Consider the following 21,837-nt stretch of genomic DNA (forward strand, 5'->3'; position numbering starts at 1 on the left):
TTGGTGAAAATCGCCTTATTTCGGCGAGACAGTGCGTTTCTCGCCTGAAACACATTATGGGTTTTCATTTTGTGAATAACTTGAAAATCTTAGCTCAAACAGCTGCAAAACCTATTTCCCCAGCATGGAAATGCTGAATTCTATAAGGCCAAGCCTGAAATATGTGTGTCCGAGTCTCCTATCAAAAGTTACAGCTGTCTTTATGGACTTGGTGAAAATCGCCTTATTTCGGCGAGACAGTGCGTTTCTCGCCTGAAACACATTATGGGTTTTCATTTTGTGAATAACTTGAAAATCTTAGCTCAAACAGCTGCAAAACCTATTTCCCCAGCATGGAAATGCTGAATTCTATAAGGCCAAGCCTGAAATATGTGTGTCCGAGTCTCCTATCAAAAGTTACAGCTGTCTTTATGGACTTGGTGAAAATCGCCTTATTTCGGCGAGACAGTGCGTTTCTCGCCTGAAACACATTATGGGTTTTCATTTTGTGAATAACTTGAAAATCTTAGCTCAAACAGCTGCAAAACCTATTTCCCAGCATGGAAATGCTGAATTCTATAAGGCCAAGCCTGAAATATGTGTGTCCGAGTCTCCTATCAAAAGTTACAGCTGTCTTTATGGACTTGGTGAAAATCGCCTTATTTCGGCGAGACAGTGCGTTTCTCGCCTGAAACACATTATGGGTTTTCATTTTGTGAATAACTTGAAAATCTTAGCTCAAACAGCTGCAAAACCTATTTCCCCAGCATGGAAATGCTGAATTCTATAAGGCCAAGCCTGAAATATGTGTGTCCGAGTCTCCTATCAAAAGTTACAGCTGTCTTTATGGACTTGGTGAAAATCGCCTTATTTCGGCGAGACAGTGCGTTTCTCGCCTGAAACACATTATGGGTTTTCATTTTGTGAATAACTTGAAAATCTTAGCTCAAACAGCTGCAAAACCTATTTCCCCAGCATGGAAATGCTGAATTCTATAAGGCCAAGCCTGAAATATGTGTGTCCGAGTCTCCTATCAAAAGTTACAGCTGTCTTTATGGACTTGGTGAAAATCGCCTTATTTCGGCGAGACAGTGCGTTTCTCGCCTGAAACACATTATGGGTTTTCATTTTGTGAATAACTTGAAAATCTTAGCTCAAACAGCTGCAAAACCTATTTCCCAGCATGGAAATGCTGAATTCTATAAGGCCAAGCCTGAAATATGTGTGTCCGAGTCTCCTATCAAAAGTTACAGCTGTCTTTATGGACTTGGTGAAAATCGCCTTATTTCGGCGAGACAGTGCGTTTCTCGCCTGAAACACATTATGGGTTTTCATTTTGTGAATAACTTGAAAATCTTAGCTCAAACAGCTGCAAAACCTATTTCCCAGCATGGAAATGCTGAATTCTATAAGGCCAAGCCTGAAATATGTGTGTCCGAGTCTCCTATCAAAAGTTACAGCTGTCTTTATGGACTTGGTGAAAATCGCCTTATTTCGGCGAGACAGTGCGTTTCTCGCCTGAAACACATTATGGGTTTTCATTTTGTGAATAACTTGAAAATCTTAGCTCAAACAGCTGCAAAACCTATTTCCCCAGCATGGAAATGCTGAATTCTATAAGGCCAAGCCTGAAATATGTGTGTCCGAGTCTCCTATCAAAAGTTACAGCTGTCTTTATGGACTTGGTGAAAATCGCCTTATTTCGGCGAGACAGTGCGTTTCTCGCCTGAAACACATTATGGGTTTTCATTTTGTGAATAACTTGAAAATCTTAGCTCAAACAGCTGCAAAACCTATTTCCCCAGCATGGAAATGCTGAATTCTATAAGGCCAAGCCTGAAATATGTGTGTCCGAGTCTCCTATCAAAAGTTACAGCTGTCTTTATGGACTTGGTGAAAATCGCCTTATTTCGGCGAGACAGTGCGTTTCTCGCCTGAAACACATTATGGGTTTTCATTTTGTGAATAACTTGAAAATCTTAGCTCAAACAGCTGCAAAACCTATTTCCCAGCATGGAAATGCTGAATTCTATAAGGCCAAGCCTGAAATATGTGTGTCCGAGTCTCCTATCAAAAGTTACAGCTGTCTTTATGGACTTGGTGAAAATCGCCTTATTTCGGCGAGACAGTGCGTTTCTCGCCTGAAACACATTATGGGTTTTCATTTTGTGAATAACTTGAAAATCTTAGCTCAAACAGCTGCAAAACCTATTTCCCCAGCATGGAAATGCTGAATTCTATAAGGCCAAGCCTGAAATATGTGTGTCCGAGTCTCCTATCAAAAGTTACAGCTGTCTTTATGGACTTGGTGAAAATCGCCTTATTTCGGCGAGACAGTGCGTTTCTCGCCTGAAACACATTATGGGTTTTCATTTTGTGAATAACTTGAAAATCTTAGCTCAAACAGCTGCAAAACCTATTTCCCCAGCATGGAAATGCTGAATTCTATAAGGCCAAGCCTGAAATATGTGTGTCCGAGTCTCCTATCAAAAGTTACAGCTGTCTTTATGGACTTGGTGAAAATCGCCTTATTTCGGCGAGACAGTGCGTTTCTCGCCTGAAACACATTATGGGTTTTCATTTTGTGAATAACTTGAAAATCTTAGCTCAAACAGCTGCAAAACCTATTTCCCCAGCATGGAAATGCTGAATTCTATAAGGCCAAGCCTGAAATATGTGTGTCCGAGTCTCCTATCAAAAGTTACAGCTGTCTTTATGGACTTGGTGAAAATCGCCTTATTTCGGCGAGACAGTGCGTTTCTCGCCTGAAACACATTATGGGTTTTCATTTTGTGAATAACTTGAAAATCTTAGCTCAAACAGCTGCAAAACCTATTTCCCCAGCATGGAAATGCTGAATTCTATAAGGCCAAGCCTGAAATATGTGTGTCCGAGTCTCCTATCAAAAGTTACAGCTGTCTTTATGGACTTGGTGAAAATCGCCTTATTTCGGCGAGACAGTGCGTTTCTCGCCTGAAACACATTATGGGTTTTCATTTTGTGAATAACTTGAAAATCTTAGCTCAAACAGCTGCAAAACCTATTTCCCCAGCATGGAAATGCTGAATTCTATAAGGCCAAGCCTGAAATATGTGTGTCCGAGTCTCCTATCAAAAGTTACAGCTGTCTTTATGGACTTGGTGAAAATCGCCTTATTTCGGCGAGACAGTGCGTTTCTCGCCTGAAACACATTATGGGTTTTCATTTTGTGAATAACTTGAAAATCTTAGCTCAAACAGCTGCAAAACCTATTTCCCCAGCATGGAAATGCTGAATTCTATAAGGCCAAGCCTGAAATATGTGTGTCCGAGTCTCCTATCAAAAGTTACAGCTGTCTTTATGGACTTGGTGAAAATCGCCTTATTTCGGCGAGACAGTGCGTTTCTCGCCTGAAACACATTATGGGTTTTCATTTTGTGAATAACTTGAAAATCTTAGCTCAAACAGCTGCAAAACCTATTTCCCCAGCATGGAAATGCTGAATTCTATAAGGCCAAGCCTGAAATATGTGTGTCCGAGTCTCCTATCAAAAGTTACAGCTGTCTTTATGGACTTGGTGAAAATCGCCTTATTTCGGCGAGACAGTGCGTTTCTCGCCTGAAACACATTATGGGTTTTCATTTTGTGAATAACTTGAAAATCTTAGCTCAAACAGCTGCAAAACCTATTTCCCCAGCATGGAAATGCTGAATTCTATAAGGCCAAGCCTGAAATATGTGTGTCCGAGTCTCCTATCAAAAGTTACAGCTGTCTTTATGGACTTGGTGAAAATCGCCTTATTTCGGCGAGACAGTGCGTTTCTCGCCTGAAACACATTATGGGTTTTCATTTTGTGAATAACTTGAAAATCTTAGCTCAAACAGCTGCAAAACCTATTTCCCCAGCATGGAAATGCTGAATTCTATAAGGCCAAGCCTGAAATATGTGTGTCCGAGTCTCCTATCAAAAGTTACAGCTGTCTTTATGGACTTGGTGAAAATCGCCTTATTTCGGCGAGACAGTGCGTTTCTCGCCTGAAACACATTATGGGTTTTCATTTTGTGAATAACTTGAAAATCTTAGCTCAAACAGCTGCAAAACCTATTTCCCCAGCATGGAAATGCTGAATTCTATAAGGCCAAGCCTGAAATATGTGTGTCCGAGTCTCCTATCAAAAGTTACAGCTGTCTTTATGGACTTGGTGAAAATCGCCTTATTTCGGCGAGACAGTGCGTTTCTCGCCTGAAACACATTATGGGTTTTCATTTTGTGAATAACTTGAAAATCTTAGCTCAAACAGCTGCAAAACCCCCCAGCATGGAAATGCTGAATTCTATAAGGCCAAGCCTGAAATATGTGTGTCCGAGTCTCCTATCAAAAGTTACAGCTGTCTTTATGGACTTGGTGAAAATCGCCTTATTTCGGCGAGACAGTGCGTTTCTCGCCTGAAACACATTATGGGTTTTCATTTTGTGAATAACTTGAAAATCTTAGCTCAAACAGCTGCAAAACCTATTTCCCCAGCATGGAAATGCTGAATTCTATAAGGCCAAGCCTGAAATATGTGTGTCCGAGTCTCCTATCAAAAGTTACAGCTGTCTTTATGGACTTGGTGAAAATCGCCTTATTTCGGCGAGACAGTGCGTTTCTCGCCTGAAACACATTATGGGTTTTCATTTTGTGAATAACTTGAAAATCTTAGCTCAAACAGCTGCAAAACCTATTTCCCCAGCATGGAAATGCTGAATTCTATAAGGCCAAGCCTGAAATATGTGTGTCCGAGTCTCCTATCAAAAGTTACAGCTGTCTTTATGGACTTGGTGAAAATCGCCTTATTTCGGCGAGACAGTGCGTTTCTCGCCTGAAACACATTATGGGTTTTCATTTTGTGAATAACTTGAAAATCTTAGCTCAAACAGCTGCAAAACCTATTTCCCCAGCATGGAAATGCTGAATTCTATAAGGCCAAGCCTGAAATATGTGTGTCCGAGTCTCCTATCAAAAGTTACAGCTGTCTTTATGGACTTGGTGAAAATCGCCTTATTTCGGCGAGACAGTGCGTTTCTCGCCTGAAACACATTATGGGTTTTCATTTTGTGAATAACTTGAAAATCTTAGCTCAAACAGCTGCAAAACCTATTTCCCCAGCATGGAAATGCTGAATTCTATAAGGCCAAGCCTGAAATATGTGTGTCCGAGTCTCCTATCAAAAGTTACAGCTGTCTTTATGGACTTGGTGAAAATCGCCTTATTTCGGCGAGACAGTGCGTTTCTCGCCTGAAACACATTATGGGTTTTCATTTTGTGAATAACTTGAAAATCTTAGCTCAAACAGCTGCAAAACCTATTTCCCCAGCATGGAAATGCTGAATTCTATAAGGCCAAGCCTGAAATATGTGTGTCCGAGTCTCCTATCAAAAGTTACAGCTGTCTTTATGGACTTGGTGAAAATCGCCTTATTTCGGCGAGACAGTGCGTTTCTCGCCTGAAACACATTATGGGTTTTCATTTTGTGAATAACTTGAAAATCTTAGCTCAAACAGCTGCAAAACCTATTTCAGCATGGAAATGCTGAATTCTATAAGGCCAAGCCTGAAATATGTGTGTCCGAGTCTCCTATCAAAAGTTACAGCTGTCTTTATGGACTTGGTGAAAATCGCCTTATTTCGGCGAGACAGTGCGTTTCTCGCCTGAAACACATTATGGGTTTTCATTTTGTGAATAACTTGAAAATCTTAGCTCAAACAGCTGCAAAACCTATTTCCCCAGCATGGAAATGCTGAATTCTATAAGGCCAAGCCTGAAATATGTGTGTCCGAGTCTCCTATCAAAAGTTACAGCTGTCTTTATGGACTTGGTGAAAATCGCCTTATTTCGGCGAGACAGTGCGTTTCTCGCCTGAAACACATTATGGGTTTTCATTTTGTGAATAACTTGAAAATCTTAGCTCAAACAGCTGCAAAACCTATTTCCCAGCATGGAAATGCTGAATTCTATAAGGCCAAGCCTGAAATATGTGTGTCCGAGTCTCCTATCAAAAGTTACAGCTGTCTTTATGGACTTGGTGAAAATCGCCTTATTTCGGCGAGACAGTGCGTTTCTCGCCTGAAACACATTATGGGTTTTCATTTTGTGAATAACTTGAAAATCTTAGCTCAAACAGCTGCAAAACCTATTTCCCCAGCATGGAAATGCTGAATTCTATAAGGCCAAGCCTGAAATATGTGTGTCCGAGTCTCCTATCAAAAGTTACAGCTGTCTTTATGGACTTGGTGAAAATCGCCTTATTTCGGCGAGACAGTGCGTTTCTCGCCTGAAACACATTATGGGTTTTCATTTTGTGAATAACTTGAAAATCTTAGCTCAAACAGCTGCAAAACCTATTTCCCCAGCATGGAAATGCTGAATTCTATAAGGCCAAGCCTGAAATATGTGTGTCCGAGTCTCCTATCAAAAGTTACAGCTGTCTTTATGGACTTGGTGAAAATCGCCTTATTTCGGCGAGACAGTGCGTTTCTCGCCTGAAACACATTATGGGTTTTCATTTTGTGAATAACTTGAAAATCTTAGCTCAAACAGCTGCAAAACCTATTTCCCAGCATGGAAATGCTGAATTCTATAAGGCCAAGCCTGAAATATGTGTGTCCGAGTCTCCTATCAAAAGTTACAGCTGTCTTTATGGACTTGGTGAAAATCGCCTTATTTCGGCGAGACAGTGCGTTTCTCGCCTGAAACACATTATGGGTTTTCATTTTGTGAATAACTTGAAAATCTTAGCTCAAACAGCTGCAAAACCTATTTCAGCATGGAAATGCTGAATTCTATAAGGCCAAGCCTGAAATATGTGTGTCCGAGTCTCCTATCAAAAGTTACAGCTGTCTTTATGGACTTGGTGAAAATCGCCTTATTTCGGCGAGACAGTGCGTTTCTCGCCTGAAACACATTATGGGTTTTCATTTTGTGAATAACTTGAAAATCTTAGCTCAAACAGCTGCAAAACCTATTTCCCAGCATGGAAATGCTGAATTCTATAAGGCCAAGCCTGAAATATGTGTGTCCGAGTCTCCTATCAAAAGTTACAGCTGTCTTTATGGACTTGGTGAAAATCGCCTTATTTCGGCGAGACAGTGCGTTTCTCGCCTGAAACACATTATGGGTTTTCATTTTGTGAATAACTTGAAAATCTTAGCTCAAACAGCTGCAAAACCTATTTCCCCAGCATGGAAATGCTGAATTCTATAAGGCCAAGCCTGAAATATGTGTGTCCGAGTCTCCTATCAAAAGTTACAGCTGTCTTTATGGACTTGGTGAAAATCGCCTTATTTCGGCGAGACAGTGCGTTTCTCGCCTGAAACACATTATGGGTTTTCATTTTGTGAATAACTTGAAAATCTTAGCTCAAACAGCTGCAAAACCTATTTCCCCAGCATGGAAATGCTGAATTCTATAAGGCCAAGCCTGAAATATGTGTGTCCGAGTCTCCTATCAAAAGTTACAGCTGTCTTTATGGACTTGGTGAAAATCGCCTTATTTCGGCGAGACAGTGCGTTTCTCGCCTGAAACACATTATGGGTTTTCATTTTGTGAATAACTTGAAAATCTTAGCTCAAACAGCTGCAAAACCTATTTCCCCAGCATGGAAATGCTGAATTCTATAAGGCCAAGCCTGAAATATGTGTGTCCGAGTCTCCTATCAAAAGTTACAGCTGTCTTTATGGACTTGGTGAAAATCGCCTTATTTCGGCGAGACAGTGCGTTTCTCGCCTGAAACACATTATGGGTTTTCATTTTGTGAATAACTTGAAAATCTTAGCTCAAACAGCTGCAAAACCTATTTCCCCAGCATGGAAATGCTGAATTCTATAAGGCCAAGCCTGAAATATGTGTGTCCGAGTCTCCTATCAAAAGTTACAGCTGTCTTTATGGACTTGGTGAAAATCGCCTTATTTCGGCGAGACAGTGCGTTTCTCGCCTGAAACACATTATGGGTTTTCATTTTGTGAATAACTTGAAAATCTTAGCTCAAACAGCTGCAAAACCTATTTCCCCAGCATGGAAATGCTGAATTCTATAAGGCCAAGCCTGAAATATGTGTGTCCGAGTCTCCTATCAAAAGTTACAGCTGTCTTTATGGACTTGGTGAAAATCGCCTTATTTCGGCGAGACAGTGCGTTTCTCGCCTGAAACACATTATGGGTTTTCATTTTGTGAATAACTTGAAAATCTTAGCTCAAACAGCTGCAAAACCTATTTCCCCAGCATGGAAATGCTGAATTCTATAAGGCCAAGCCTGAAATATGTGTGTCCGAGTCTCCTATCAAAAGTTACAGCTGTCTTTATGGACTTGGTGAAAATCGCCTTATTTCGGCGAGACAGTGCGTTTCTCGCCTGAAACACATTATGGGTTTTCATTTTGTGAATAACTTGAAAATCTTAGCTCAAACAGCTGCAAAACCTATTTCCCCAGCATGGAAATGCTGAATTCTATAAGGCCAAGCCTGAAATATGTGTGTCCGAGTCTCCTATCAAAAGTTACAGCTGTCTTTATGGACTTGGTGAAAATCGCCTTATTTCGGCGAGACAGTGCGTTTCTCGCCTGAAACACATTATGGGTTTTCATTTTGTGAATAACTTGAAAATCTTAGCTCAAACAGCTGCAAAACCTATTTCCCCAGCATGGAAATGCTGAATTCTATAAGGCCAAGCCTGAAATATGTGTGTCCGAGTCTCCTATCAAAAGTTACAGCTGTCTTTATGGACTTGGTGAAAATCGCCTTATTTCGGCGAGACAGTGCGTTTCTCGCCTGAAACACATTATGGGTTTTCATTTTGTGAATAACTTGAAAATCTTAGCTCAAACAGCTGCAAAACCTATTTCCCAGCATGGAAATGCTGAATTCTATAAGGCCAAGCCTGAAATATGTGTGTCCGAGTCTCCTATCAAAAGTTACAGCTGTCTTTATGGACTTGGTGAAAATCGCCTTATTTCGGCGAGACAGTGCGTTTCTCGCCTGAAACACATTATGGGTTTTCATTTTGTGAATAACTTGAAAATCTTAGCTCAAACAGCTGCAAAACCTATTTCCCCAGCATGGAAATGCTGAATTCTATAAGGCCAAGCCTGAAATATGTGTGTCCGAGTCTCCTATCAAAAGTTACAGCTGTCTTTATGGACTTGGTGAAAATCGCCTTATTTCGGCGAGACAGTGCGTTTCTCGCCTGAAACACATTATGGGTTTTCATTTTGTGAATAACTTGAAAATCTTAGCTCAAACAGCTGCAAAACCTATTTCCCCAGCATGGAAATGCTGAATTCTATAAGGCCAAGCCTGAAATATGTGTGTCCGAGTCTCCTATCAAAAGTTACAGCTGTCTTTATGGACTTGGTGAAAATCGCCTTATTTCGGCGAGACAGTGCGTTTCTCGCCTGAAACACATTATGGGTTTTCATTTTGTGAATAACTTGAAAATCTTAGCTCAAACAGCTGCAAAACCTATTTCCCAGCATGGAAATGCTGAATTCTATAAGGCCAAGCCTGAAATATGTGTGTCCGAGTCTCCTATCAAAAGTTACAGCTGTCTTTATGGACTTGGTGAAAATCGCCTTATTTCGGCGAGACAGTGCGTTTCTCGCCTGAAACACATTATGGGTTTTCATTTTGTGAATAACTTGAAAATCTTAGCTCAAACAGCTGCAAAACCTATTTCCCCAGCATGGAAATGCTGAATTCTATAAGGCCAAGCCTGAAATATGTGTGTCCGAGTCTCCTATCAAAAGTTACAGCTGTCTTTATGGACTTGGTGAAAATCGCCTTATTTCGGCGAGACAGTGCGTTTCTCGCCTGAAACACATTATGGGTTTTCATTTTGTGAATAACTTGAAAATCTTAGCTCAAACAGCTGCAAAACCTATTTCCCCAGCATGGAAATGCTGAATTCTATAAGGCCAAGCCTGAAATATGTGTGTCCGAGTCTCCTATCAAAAGTTACAGCTGTCTTTATGGACTTGGTGAAAATCGCCTTATTTCGGCGAGACAGTGCGTTTCTCGCCTGAAACACATTATGGGTTTTCATTTTGTGAATAACTTGAAAATCTTAGCTCAAACAGCTGCAAAACCTATTTCCCCAGCATGGAAATGCTGAATTCTATAAGGCCAAGCCTGAAATATGTGTGTCCGAGTCTCCTATCAAAAGTTACAGCTGTCTTTATGGACTTGGTGAAAATCGCCTTATTTCGGCGAGACAGTGCGTTTCTCGCCTGAAACACATTATGGGTTTTCATTTTGTGATAACTTGAAAATCTTAGCTCAAACAGCTGCAAAACCTATTATTCAGCATGGAAATGCTGAATTCTATAAGGCCAAGCCTGAAATATGTGTGTCCGAGTCTCCTATCAAAAGTTACAGCTGTCTTTATGGACTTGGTGAAAATCGCCTTATTTCGGCGAGACAGTGCGTTTCTCGCCTGAAACACATTATGGGTTTTCATTTTGTGAATAACTGAAAATCTTAGCTCAAACAGCTGCAAAACCTATATTCAGCATGGAAATGCTGAATTCTATAAGGCCAAGCCTGAAATATGTGTGTCCGAGTCTCCTATCAAAAGTTACAGCTGTCTTTATGGACTTGGTGAAAATCGCCTTATTTCGGCGAGACAGTGCGTTTCTCGCCTGAAACACATTATGGGTTTTCATTTTGTGAATAACTTGAAAATCTTAGCTCAAACAGCTGCAAAACCTATTTCCCCAGCATGGAAATGCTGAATTCTATAAGGCCAAGCCTGAAATATGTGTGTCCGAGTCTCCTATCAAAAGTTACAGCTGTCTTTATGGACTTGGTGAAAATCGCTTATTTCGGCGAGACAGTGCGTTTCTCGCCTGAAACACATTATGGGTTTTCATTTTGTGAATAACTTGAAAATCTTAGCTCAAACAGCTGCAAAACCTATTTCCCAGCATGGAAATGCTGAATTCTATAAGGCCAAGCCTGAAATATGTGTGTCCGAGTCTCCTATCAAAAGTTACAGCTGTCTTTATGGACTTGGTGAAAATCGCCTTATTTCGGCGAGACAGTGCGTTTCTCGCCTGAAACACATTATGGGTTTTCATTTGTGAATAACTTGAAAATCTTAGCTCAAACAGCTGCAAAACCTATTTCCAGCATGGAAATGCTGAATTCTATAAGGCCAAGCCTGAAATATGTGTGTCCGAGTCTCCTATCAAAAGTTACAGCTGTCTTTATGGACTTGGTGAAAATCGCCTTATTTCGGCGAGACAGTGCGTTTCTCGCCTGAAACACATTATGGGTTTTCATTTTGTGAATAACTTGAAAATCTTAGCTCAAACAGCTGCAAAACCTATTAATTCAGCATGGAATGCTGAATTCTATAAGGCCAAGCCTGAAATATGTGTGTCCGAGTCTCCTATCAAAAGTTACAGCTGTCTTTATGGACTTGGTGAAAATCGCCTTATTTCGGCGAGACAGTGCGTTTCTCGCCTGAAACACATTATGGGTTTTCATTTTGTGAATAACTTGAAAATCTTAGCTCAAACAGCTGCAAAACCTATTTCCCCAGCATGGAAATGCTGAATTCTATAAGGCCAAGCCTGAAATATGTGTGTCCGAGTCTCCTATCAAAAGTTACAGCTGTCTTTATGGACTTGGTGAAAATCGCCTTATTTCGGCGAGACAGTGCGTTTCTCGCCTGAAACACATTATGGGTTTTCATTTTGTGAATAACTTGAAAATCTTAGCTCAAACAGCTGCAAAACCTATTTCAGCATGGAAATGCTGAATTCTATAAGGCCAAGCCTGAAATATGTGTGTCCGAGTCTCCTATCAAAAGTTACAGCTGTCTTTATGGACTTGGTGAAAATCGCCTTATTTCGGCGAGACAGTGCGTTCTCGCCTGAAACACATTATGGGTTTTCATTTTGTGAATAACTTGAAAATCTTAGCTCAAACAGCTGCAAAACCTATTAATTCAGCATGGAAATGCTGAATTCTATAAGGCCAAGCCTGAAATATGTGTGTCCGAGTCTCCTATCAAAAGTTACAGCTGTCTTTATGGACTTGGTGAAATCGCCTTATTTCGGCGAGACAGTGCGTTTCTCGCCTGAAACACATTATGGGTTTTCATTTTGTGAATAACTTGAAAATCTTAGCTCAAACAGCTGCAAAACCTATTAATTCAGCATGGAAATGGTGAATTCTATAAAGCCAAGCCTGAAATATGTGTGTCCGAGTCTCTATCAAAAGTTACAGCTGTCTTTATGGACTTGGTGAAAATCGCCTTATTTCGGCGAGACAGTGCGTTTCTCGCCTGAAACACATTATGGGTTTTCATTTTGTGAATAACTTGAAAATCTTAGCTCAAACAGCTGCAAAACCTATTTTCAGCATGGAAATGCTGAATTCTATAAGGCCAAGCCTGAAATATGTGTGTCCGAGTCTCCTATCAAAAGTTACAGCTGTCTTTATGGACTTGGTGAAAATCGCCTTATTTCGGCGAGACAGTGCGTTTCTCGCCTGAAACACATTTGGGTTTTCATTTGTGAATAACTTGAAAATCTTAGCTCAAACAGCTGCAAAACCTATTTCCCAGCATGGAAATGCTGAATTCTATAAGGCCAAGCCTGAATATGTGTGTCCGAGTCTCCTATCAAAAGTTACAGCTGTCTTTATGGACTTGGTGAAAATCGCCTTATTTCGGCGAGACAGTGCGTTTCTCGCCTGAAACACATTATGGGTTTTCATTTTGTGAATAACTTGAAAATCTTAGCTCAAACAGCTGCAAAACCTATTTCCAGCATGGAAATGCTGAATTCTATAAGGCCAAGCCTGAAATATGTGTGTCCGAGTCTCCTATCAAAAGTTACAGCTGTCTTTATGGACTTGGTGAAAATCGCCTTATTTCGGCGAGACAGTGCGTTTCTCGCCTGAAACACATTATGGGTTTTCATTTGTGAATAACTTGAAAATCTTAGCTCAAACAGCTGCAAAACCTATTAATTCAGCATGGAAATGCTGAATTCTATAAGGCCAAGCCTGAAATATGTGTGTCCGAGTCTCCTATCAAAAGTTACAGCTGTCTTTATGGATTGGTGAAAATCGCCTTATTTCGGCGAGACAGTGCGTTTCTCGCCTGAAAACATTATGGTTTCATTTTGTGATAACTTGAAAATCTTAGCTCAAACATGAAAAATCAGCAGGAACTGTAAGCACTGAAAAGGGCGAGCCCTACATACACTTCTATGGGTTGGTGAAATGCTATTTCGGCGAGACAGTGCGTTTCTCGCCTGAAACACATTATGGGTTTCATTTGTGAATAACTTGAAAATCTTAGCTCAAACAGAGGAGACTGCGGTATACTCGTCGTCCACCCATCCGGCCATCACAGCGATGGCCCCCTGCCTATACTGAACTTCCAGCAGGTTGTGTGTGAAGAACTTGCTAAGAGCAAAACCTATTAATTCAGCATGGAAATGCTGAATTCTATAAGGCCAAGCCTGAAATATGTGTCCGAGTCTCCTATCAAAAGTTACAGCTGTCTTTATGGAGTTGGTGAAAATCGCCTTATTTCGGCGAGACAGTGCGTTTCTCGCCTGAAACACATTATGGGTTTTCATTTTGTGAATAACTTGAAAATCTTAGCTCAAACAGCTGCAAAACCTATTAATTCAGCATGGAAATGCTGAATTCTATAAGGCCAAGCCTGAAATATGTGTGTCCGAGTCTCCTATCAAAAGTTACAGTGTCTTTATGACTTGGTGAAAATCGCCTTATTCGGCGAGACAGTGCGTTTCTCGCCTGAAACATTATGGGTTTTCATTTTGTGAATAACTTGAAATCTTAGCTCAAACAGCTGCAAAACCTATTAATTCAGCATGGAAATGCTGAATTCTATAAGCCAAGCCTGAAATATGTGTGTCCGAGTCTCCTATCAAAAGTTACAGCTGTCTTTATGGACTTGGTGAAAATCGCCTTATTTCGGCGAGACAGTGCGTTTCTCGCCTGAAACACATTATGGGTTTTTCATTTTGTGAATAACTTGAAAATCTTAGCTCAAACAGCTGCAAAACCTATTAATTCAGCATGGAAATGCTGAATTCTATAAAGCCAAGCCTGAAATATGTGTGTCCGAGTCTCGTATCAAAAGTTACAGCTGTCTTTATGGAGTTGGTGAAAATCGCCTTATTTCGGCGAGACAGTGCGTTTCTCGCCTGAAACACATTATGGGTTTTCATTTTGTGAATAACTTGAAAATCTTAGCTCAAACAGCTGCAAAACCTATTAATTCAGCATGGAAATGGTGAATTCTATAAGGCCAAGCCTGAAATATGTGTGTCCGAGTCTCCTATCAAAAGTTACAGCTGTCTTTATGGACTTGGTGAAAATCGCCTTATTTCGGCGAGACAGTGCGTTTCTCGCCTGAAACACATTATGGGTTTTTCATTTTGTGAATAACTTGAAAATCTTAGCTCAAACAGCTGCAAAACCTATTAATTCAGCATGGAAATGCTGAATTCTATAAAGCCAAGCCTGAAATATGTGTGTCCGAGTCTCCTATCAAAAGTTACAGCTGTCTTTATGGACTTGGTGAAAATCGCCTTATTTCGGCGAGACAGTGCGTTTCTCGCCTGAAACACATTATGGGTTTTCATTTTGTGAATAACTTGAAAATCTTAGCTCAAACAGCTGCAAAACCTATTAATTCAGCATGGAAATGGTGAATTCTATAAGGCCAAGCCTGAAATATGTGTGTCCGAGTCTCCTATCAAAAGTTACAGCTGTCTTTATGGACTTGGTGAAAATCGCCTTATTTCGACGAGACAGTGCGTTTCTCGCCTGAAACACATTATGGGTTTTCATTTTGTGAATAACTTGAAAATCTTAGCTCAAACAGCTGCAAAACCTATTTCCCCAGCATGGAAATGGTGAATTCTATAAGGCCAAGCCTGAAATATGTGTGTCCGAGTCTCCTATCAAAAGTTACAGCTGTCTTTATGGACTTGGTGAAAATCGCCTTATTTCGGCGAGACAGTGCGTTTCTCGCCTGAAACACATTATGGGTTTTCATTTTGTGAATAACTTGAAAATCTTAGCTCAAACAGAGGAGAACTGCGGTATACTCGTCGTCCACCCCATCCGGCCATCACAGCGATGGCCCCCTGCCTATACTGAACTTCCAGCAGGTTGTGTGTGAAGAACTTGCTAAGAGCAAAACCTATTAATTCAGCATGGAAATGCTGAATTCTATAAGGCCAAGCCTGAAATATGTGTGTCCGAGTCTCCTATCAAAAGTTACAGCTGTCTTTATGGAGTTGGTGAAAATCGCCTTATTTCGGCGAGACAGTGCGTTTCTCGCCTGAAACACATTATGGGTTTTCATTTTGTGAATAACTTGAAAATCTTAGCTCAAACAGCTGCAAAACCTATTAATTCAGCATGGAAATGCTGAATTCTATAAGGCCAAGCCTGAAATATGTGTGTCCGAGTCTCCTATCAAAAGTTACAGCTGTCTTTATGGACTTGGTGAAAATCGCCTTATTTCGGCGAGACAGTGCGTTCTCGCCTGAAACACATTATGGTTTTCATTTTGTGAATAACTTGAAAATCTTAGCTCAAACAGCTGCAAAACCTATTAATTCAGCATGGAAATGCTGAATTCTATAAGGCCAAGCCTGAAATATGTGTGTCCGAGTCTCCTATCAAAAGTTACAGCTGTCTTTATGGACTTGGTGAAAATCGCCTTATTTCGGCGAGACAGTGCGTTTCTCGCCTGAAACACATTATGGGTTTTCATTTTGTGAATAACTTGAAAATCTTAGCTCAAACAGCTGCAAAACCTATTTCCCCAGCATGGAAATGCTGAATTCTATAAGGCCAAGCCTGAAATATGTGTGTCCGAGTCTCCTATCAAAAGTTACAGCTGTCTTTATGGACTTGGTGAAAATCGCCTTATTTCGGCGAGACAGTGCGTTTCTCGCCTGAAACACATTATGGGTTTTCATTTTGTGAATAACTTGAAAATCTTAGCTCAAACAGCTGCAAAACCTATTTCCCCAGCATGGAAATGCTGAATTCTATAAGGCCAAGCCTGAAATATGTGTGTCCGAGTCTCCTATCAAAAGTTACAGCTGTCTTTATGGACTTGGTGAAAATCGCCTTATTTCGGCGAGACAGTGCGTTTCTCGCCTGAAACACATTATGGGTTTTTCATTTTGTGAATAACTTGAAAATCTTAGCTCAAACAGCTGCAAAACCTATTAATTCAGCATGGAAATGCTGAATTCTATAAGGCCAAGCCTGAAATATGTGTGTCCGAGTCTCCTATCAAAAGTTACAGCTGTCTTTATGGAGTTGGTGAAAATCGCCTTATTTCGGCGAGACAGTGCGTTTCTCGCCTGAAACACATTATGGGTTTTCATTTTGTGAATAACTTGAAAATCTTAGCTCAAACAGCTGCAAAACCTATTAATTCAGCATGGAAATGCTGAATTCTATAAGGCCAAGCCTGAAATATGTGTGTCCGAGTCTCCTATCAAAAGTTACAGCTGTCTTTATGGACTTGGTGAAAATCGCCTTATTTCGGCGAGACAGTGCGTTTCTCGCCTGAAACACATTATGGGTTTTCATTTTGTGAATAACTTGAAAATCTTAGCTCAAACAGCTGCAAAACCTATTAATTCAGCATGGAAATGCTGAATTCTATAAGGCCAAGCCTGAAATATGTGTGTCCGAGTCTCCTATCAAAAGTTACAGCTGTCTTTATGGACTTGGTGAAAATCGCCTTATTTCGGCGAGACAGTGCGTTTCTCGCCTGAAACACATTATGGGTTTTCATTTTGTGAATAACTTGAAAATCTTAGCTCAAACAGCTGCAAAACCTATTTCCCCAGCATGGAAATGCTGAATTCTATAAGGCCAAGCCTGAAATACGTGTGTCCGAGTCTCCTATCAAAACTTACAGCTGTCTTTATGGACTTGGTGAAAATCGCCTTATTTCGGCGAGACAGTGCGTTTCTCGCCTGAAACACATTATGGGTTTTCATTTTGTGAATAACTTGAAAATCTTAGCTCAAACAGCTGCAAAACCTATTAATTCAGCATGGAAATGCTGAATTCTATAAGGCCAAGCCTGAAATATGTGTGTCCGAGTCTCCTATCAAAAGTTACAGCTGTCTTTATGGACTTGGTGAAAATCGCCTTATTTCGGCGAGACAGTGCGTTTCTCGCCTGAAACACATTATGGGTTTTCATTTTGTGAATAACTTGAAAATCTTAGCTCAAACAGCTGCAAAACCTATTAATTCAGCATGGAAATGCTGAATTCTATAAGGCCAAGCCTGAAATACGTGTGTCCGAGTCTCCTATCAAAAGTTACAGCTGTCTTTATGGACTTGGTGAAAATCGCCTTATTTCGGCGAGACAGTGCGTTTCTCGCCTGAAACACATTATAGGTTTTCATTTTGTGAATAACTTGAAAATCTTAGCTCAAACAGCTGCAAAACCTATTTCCCCAGCATGGAAATGGTGAATTCTATAAGGCCAAGCCTGAAATATGTGTGTCCGAGTCTCCTATCAAAAGTTACAGCTGTCTTTATGGACTTGGTGAAAATCGCCTTATTTCGGCGAGACAGTGCGTTTCTCGCCTGAAACACATTATGGGTTTTCATTTTGTGAATAACTTGAAAATCTTAGCTCAAACAGCTGCAAAACCTATTAATTCAGCATGGAAATGCTGAATTCTATAAGGCCAAGCCTGAAATATGTGTGTCCGAGTCTCCTATCAAAAGTTACAGCTGTCTTATGGACTTGGTGAAAATCGCCTTATTTCGGCGAGACAGTGCGTTTCTCGCCTGAAACACATTATGGGTTTTCATTTTGTGAATAACTTGAAAATCTTAGCTCAAACAGCTGCAAAACCTATTTCCCCAGCATGGAAATGCTGAATTCTATAAGGCCAAGCCTGAAATACGTGTGTCCGAGTCTCCTATCAAAAGTTACAGCTGTCTTTATGGACTTGGTGAAAATCGCCTTATTTCGGCGAGACAGTGCGTTTCTCGCCTGTACGGTGTACATTTTAGGACATCGTCAGGTCTCAGGAAAAAAGGTGTCAGGTATCAGACTCACATGGAAAATTGTCAGGTCTCAGACTCACATGGAAAATTGTCAGGTATCAGACTCACATGGTAAATTGTCAGGTCTCAGACTCACATGGTAAATTGTCAGGTCTCAGACTCACATGGAAAATTGTCAGGTATCAGACTCACATGGAAAATTGTCAGGTATCAGACTCACATGGTAAATTGTCAGGTCTCAGACTCACATGGTAAATTGTCAGGTCTCAGACTCACATGGAAAATTGTCAGGTATCAGACTCACATGGAAAATTGTCAGGTATCAGACTCACATGGAAAATTGTCAGGTCTCAGACTCACATGGAAAATTGTCAGGTATCAGACTCACATGGTAAATTGTCAGGTCTCAGACTCACATGGTAAATTGTCAGGTCTCAGACTCACATGGAAAATTGTCAGGTATCAGACTCACATGGAAAATTGTCAGGTATCAGACTCACATGGTAAATTGTCAGGTCTCAGACTCACATGGTAAATTGTCAGGTCTCAGACTCACATGGAAATTGTCAGGTATCAGACTCACATGGAAAATTGTCAGGTATCAGACTCACATGGAAAATTGTCAGGTCTCAGACTCACATGGAAAATTGTCAGGTATCAGACTCACATGGTAAATTGTCAGGTCTCAGACTCACATGGTAAATTGTCAGGTATCAGACTCACATGGTAAATTGTCAGGTCTCAGACTCACATGGAAAATTGTCAGGTATCAGACTCACATGGAAATTGTCAGGTATCAGACTCACATGGAAAATTGTCAGGTCTCAGACTCACATGGTAAATTGTCAAGTCTCAGACTCACATGGTAAATTGTCAGGTCTCAGACTCACATGGTAAATTGTCAGGTCTCAGACTCACATGGTAAATTGTCAGGTCTCAGACTCACATGGTAAATTGTCAGGTATCAGACTCACATGGTAAATTGTCAGGTCTCAGAAAATCTTCCTGCAGGTGGCGCTGTTGTCATGTCCCATCCAAATTGATTTCCAAATACGTCATCAACGTGTGACAGTGGGAGAGCGCAAGGTCATTGACCTCACCGGAGTTTTACCGCGGTCCAGGCTCCTAACGACACAAGGTAAGTTTAACTTTTCTCCCTTTTGTTCATATTTTGACACAGTTGTGTGATATTAAGTTGCGGTAATGTTGTGAAAGTTACCTATCAAAGAAGGAAATCTAGTTTTGTACGAAACCAAATCAGCACTATTCTTGTCTGGCCAATTCGTTCTAGCTAGCGACAGTGGTGGTGAAACGTGATTTAAATTTAAACTGTTTAGTAATTGTTTTGTATATGTTTCAGCAAATGGACAAGCTGAAAGCTTACGAGCAGCCTGCATCCTTTCTCTCGCTGTTTTCTCTTTTCTATATTGCTACTGTTGAGATATTTTGTGATCCTGATATGTATTTTTCTGTTGTTGTTTTTAGACTTTTCTGCAATGTCATCCGACGATGATGAAAGGAGTATCCGACTCTGGCTGTTTCTTATGACTGTACCAAAAATACTTTTTTTTTTTTTTTTTAAAGAGCATTAAAAATAAATGACGAAAGTACAACTTATTTATTAACTACTGTTCACCTCTTTCATATTAAAGAAGTGTATTTTTTGCTACACATATTTTATTTGTGGGCACTGAATAGACGCTGCTTTAGTATAATTGCCACCTAAAAAGATTTAGTAATTTACTGGTTAATTACTTATGTTCAGTGTAAGAGGTGGGTGATCAATTAGACTATTTTTGTTACACTTAACCTTTCAAGATACGATGATAATAACATTGTTCAACAAAGGCTTAAAACAAAAGGAAATCAGCTGTGTACTCAATTCATATGGGCATAAATAAGGTAAGTCTGCATTTCAACAGTTTCCATGACAACTCTCTAAAATTACAAAACATGCAGTTGTCCTTTAATATAATGCAAGTCTGTGTTGTCTTTTAACAGTGAGAGGCATCTGAGACGAGTTTTAAAACTTCTAGGGTTGAAGCGAAGATGCCCCCAACGACCTTTTACTGAAATCCACAAAGCAGTGGAGGTAAGTGTTAAAACATCAGTGCAAAAATACATATTTTCCTGAAGTCTGTGTTAGGAGCTATTGTTGAAACAATAAATGTTATTTTCTGTAGTTATTTAAAAAAGCCCATTCAATTAATTGTTTGTTTGTTTTTTAGAGTGAGATGAAACAGTGTTCTCCTGAACAAGGAATCAGGGCAATGGTAAAGCGGGTAAGGGATGTCAGAGGAGTGCGGCCTTGTTACAGGTTGGTTTCCATAGTGTGTACTCAATATAATCAAGTATTCTCTTGTTTTACTGTTGAGCTCAGAGTAAAATCTATTGTTACTGTAGAGACGATGTTGCTAATATAATGAGGGATATGGATGCAAGTGGTCTTCAGAGGAGATCTCCTGGAAAGAAGAAAATTCCCCGTCGGAATTACATCAGCCGTGGTCCAAATGACACCTGGCACATTGATGGTATTTATTTTATCTTTTCAATTAACCTTCCTGTCATGTTTTGATGTTACTTCTGTCGAAACAAATTGTAATTTTTATTTGTTGTTTCATATAGGCAATGATAAACTGAAGTTCTTTGGAATGTGGATACATTTGGGGATTGATGGTAGGTCTGAATATGGCATTCGCTACTTAATTGATTATATTCAGATATAGTACAAAGTTGCTTCAAGATAAGGATGTGAGGTAAACTGAGGTGTTATCTCTCCTGAGTAGTCTAGGGCAGGGATGGGCAACTCCAGGCCTCGAGGTGCCGGTGTCCTGCAGGTTTTAGATGTGTCCTTGATCCACAGCTGATTCAAATGGCTAAATTACCCTCACAACATGTTTTGTAGTTCTCCAGAGGCCTGGTAATGAACTAATCATTTTATTCAAGTGTGTTTACCCAGGGTGAGATCTAAAACATGCAGGACATTGGCCCTCGAGGTCTGGAATGGGCCAAGCCTGGTCTAAGGGACCAAGATAAAGTATGAATAGTGAAGGAGGATTCAAGATGGCATTTTTTAAAAGGTTTATTTCCTGCTAGTCCATTCAGACTGGCAGTTATTTCAGGGAGGGCCAAGAACAACACAACAAATAAAACATCCCTGATATAAAGTAAACAGAATTTAACTCCAAAGAAAATAAAATGTACAATTTACGATAACCTACCTAACCAACACAATAAACAGGAGAATACAAAACAAAAGGCAGCTCTCTCCTCGCATCAGTCTGAACACAGTCAAGGGTCACATTCAATTCCAAAGGCATGTAAGCCTACATAACTATGGCAGTCAAAATGGCCGGAGGAACCAGAAACAACGCCTAGACAGAATACAATGGAAAACCAGAATACTCTTGGGAATGTAACAAAAACCAAACATATTGCCAAAACATGATTAAATCATATGTACGAGTGGCCGCTTTTCAATTTCTCTCTTTTCAGATTTTCCAGGAAGGTTCTATGGCTAAAGGTGGGCACATCCAACCGCAAACAAAACTTTGTGGCCAGATACTTCTTTGAGGCTGTTCAAGAACAGGGTGGTATGCAATATACTTAAAAAAGGGGGGTTAAAAAAAGATTACATTTTGGTTATAAATTTATTTTTTCATCATTCACTAATTATCTTCAGTTTGTGTCTTTAGGCTGTCCTCAAATGATTCGGGGGGACAGAGGAAAGGAGAACCTTGTTGTTGGTCAAATGCAGATGGCATTTCACATGCGAGATCTTGGGAATCAGGCATGGA

The 21,837-nt window shown here is 40.3% G+C and overlaps 3 long non-coding RNA genes across 3 annotated transcripts; all 3 read left to right on the forward strand.

The window, feature by feature from the left end:
* The first annotated feature begins 18,945 nt into the window (after positions 1-18,945).
* Positions 18,946-19,938, forward strand: LOC109197827 (uncharacterized). Its single transcript, XR_002058885.2, has 3 exons — positions 18,946-19,178; positions 19,526-19,561; positions 19,859-19,938. It is a non-coding gene; the product is annotated as an uncharacterized LOC109197827 (long non-coding RNA).
* A 3-nt stretch (positions 19,939-19,941) lies between these two features.
* On the forward strand, positions 19,942-20,714 carry LOC109197826 (uncharacterized). The gene is made up of 4 exons (XR_002058884.2): positions 19,942-20,132; positions 20,269-20,357; positions 20,444-20,571; positions 20,666-20,714. It is a non-coding gene; the product is annotated as an uncharacterized LOC109197826 (long non-coding RNA).
* A 737-nt stretch (positions 20,715-21,451) lies between these two features.
* On the forward strand, positions 21,452-21,826 carry LOC112844479 (uncharacterized). Its single transcript, XR_003217206.1, has 2 exons — positions 21,452-21,633; positions 21,736-21,826. It is a non-coding gene; the product is annotated as an uncharacterized LOC112844479 (long non-coding RNA).
* Positions 21,827-21,837: the final 11 nt, after the last annotated feature.

The sequence above is a fragment of the Oreochromis niloticus genome, unplaced genomic scaffold (genome assembly GCF_001858045.2).
Source record: "Oreochromis niloticus isolate F11D_XX unplaced genomic scaffold, O_niloticus_UMD_NMBU tig00000241_pilon, whole genome shotgun sequence".
Taxonomy (NCBI): Eukaryota; Metazoa; Chordata; class Actinopteri; order Cichliformes; family Cichlidae; genus Oreochromis; species Oreochromis niloticus.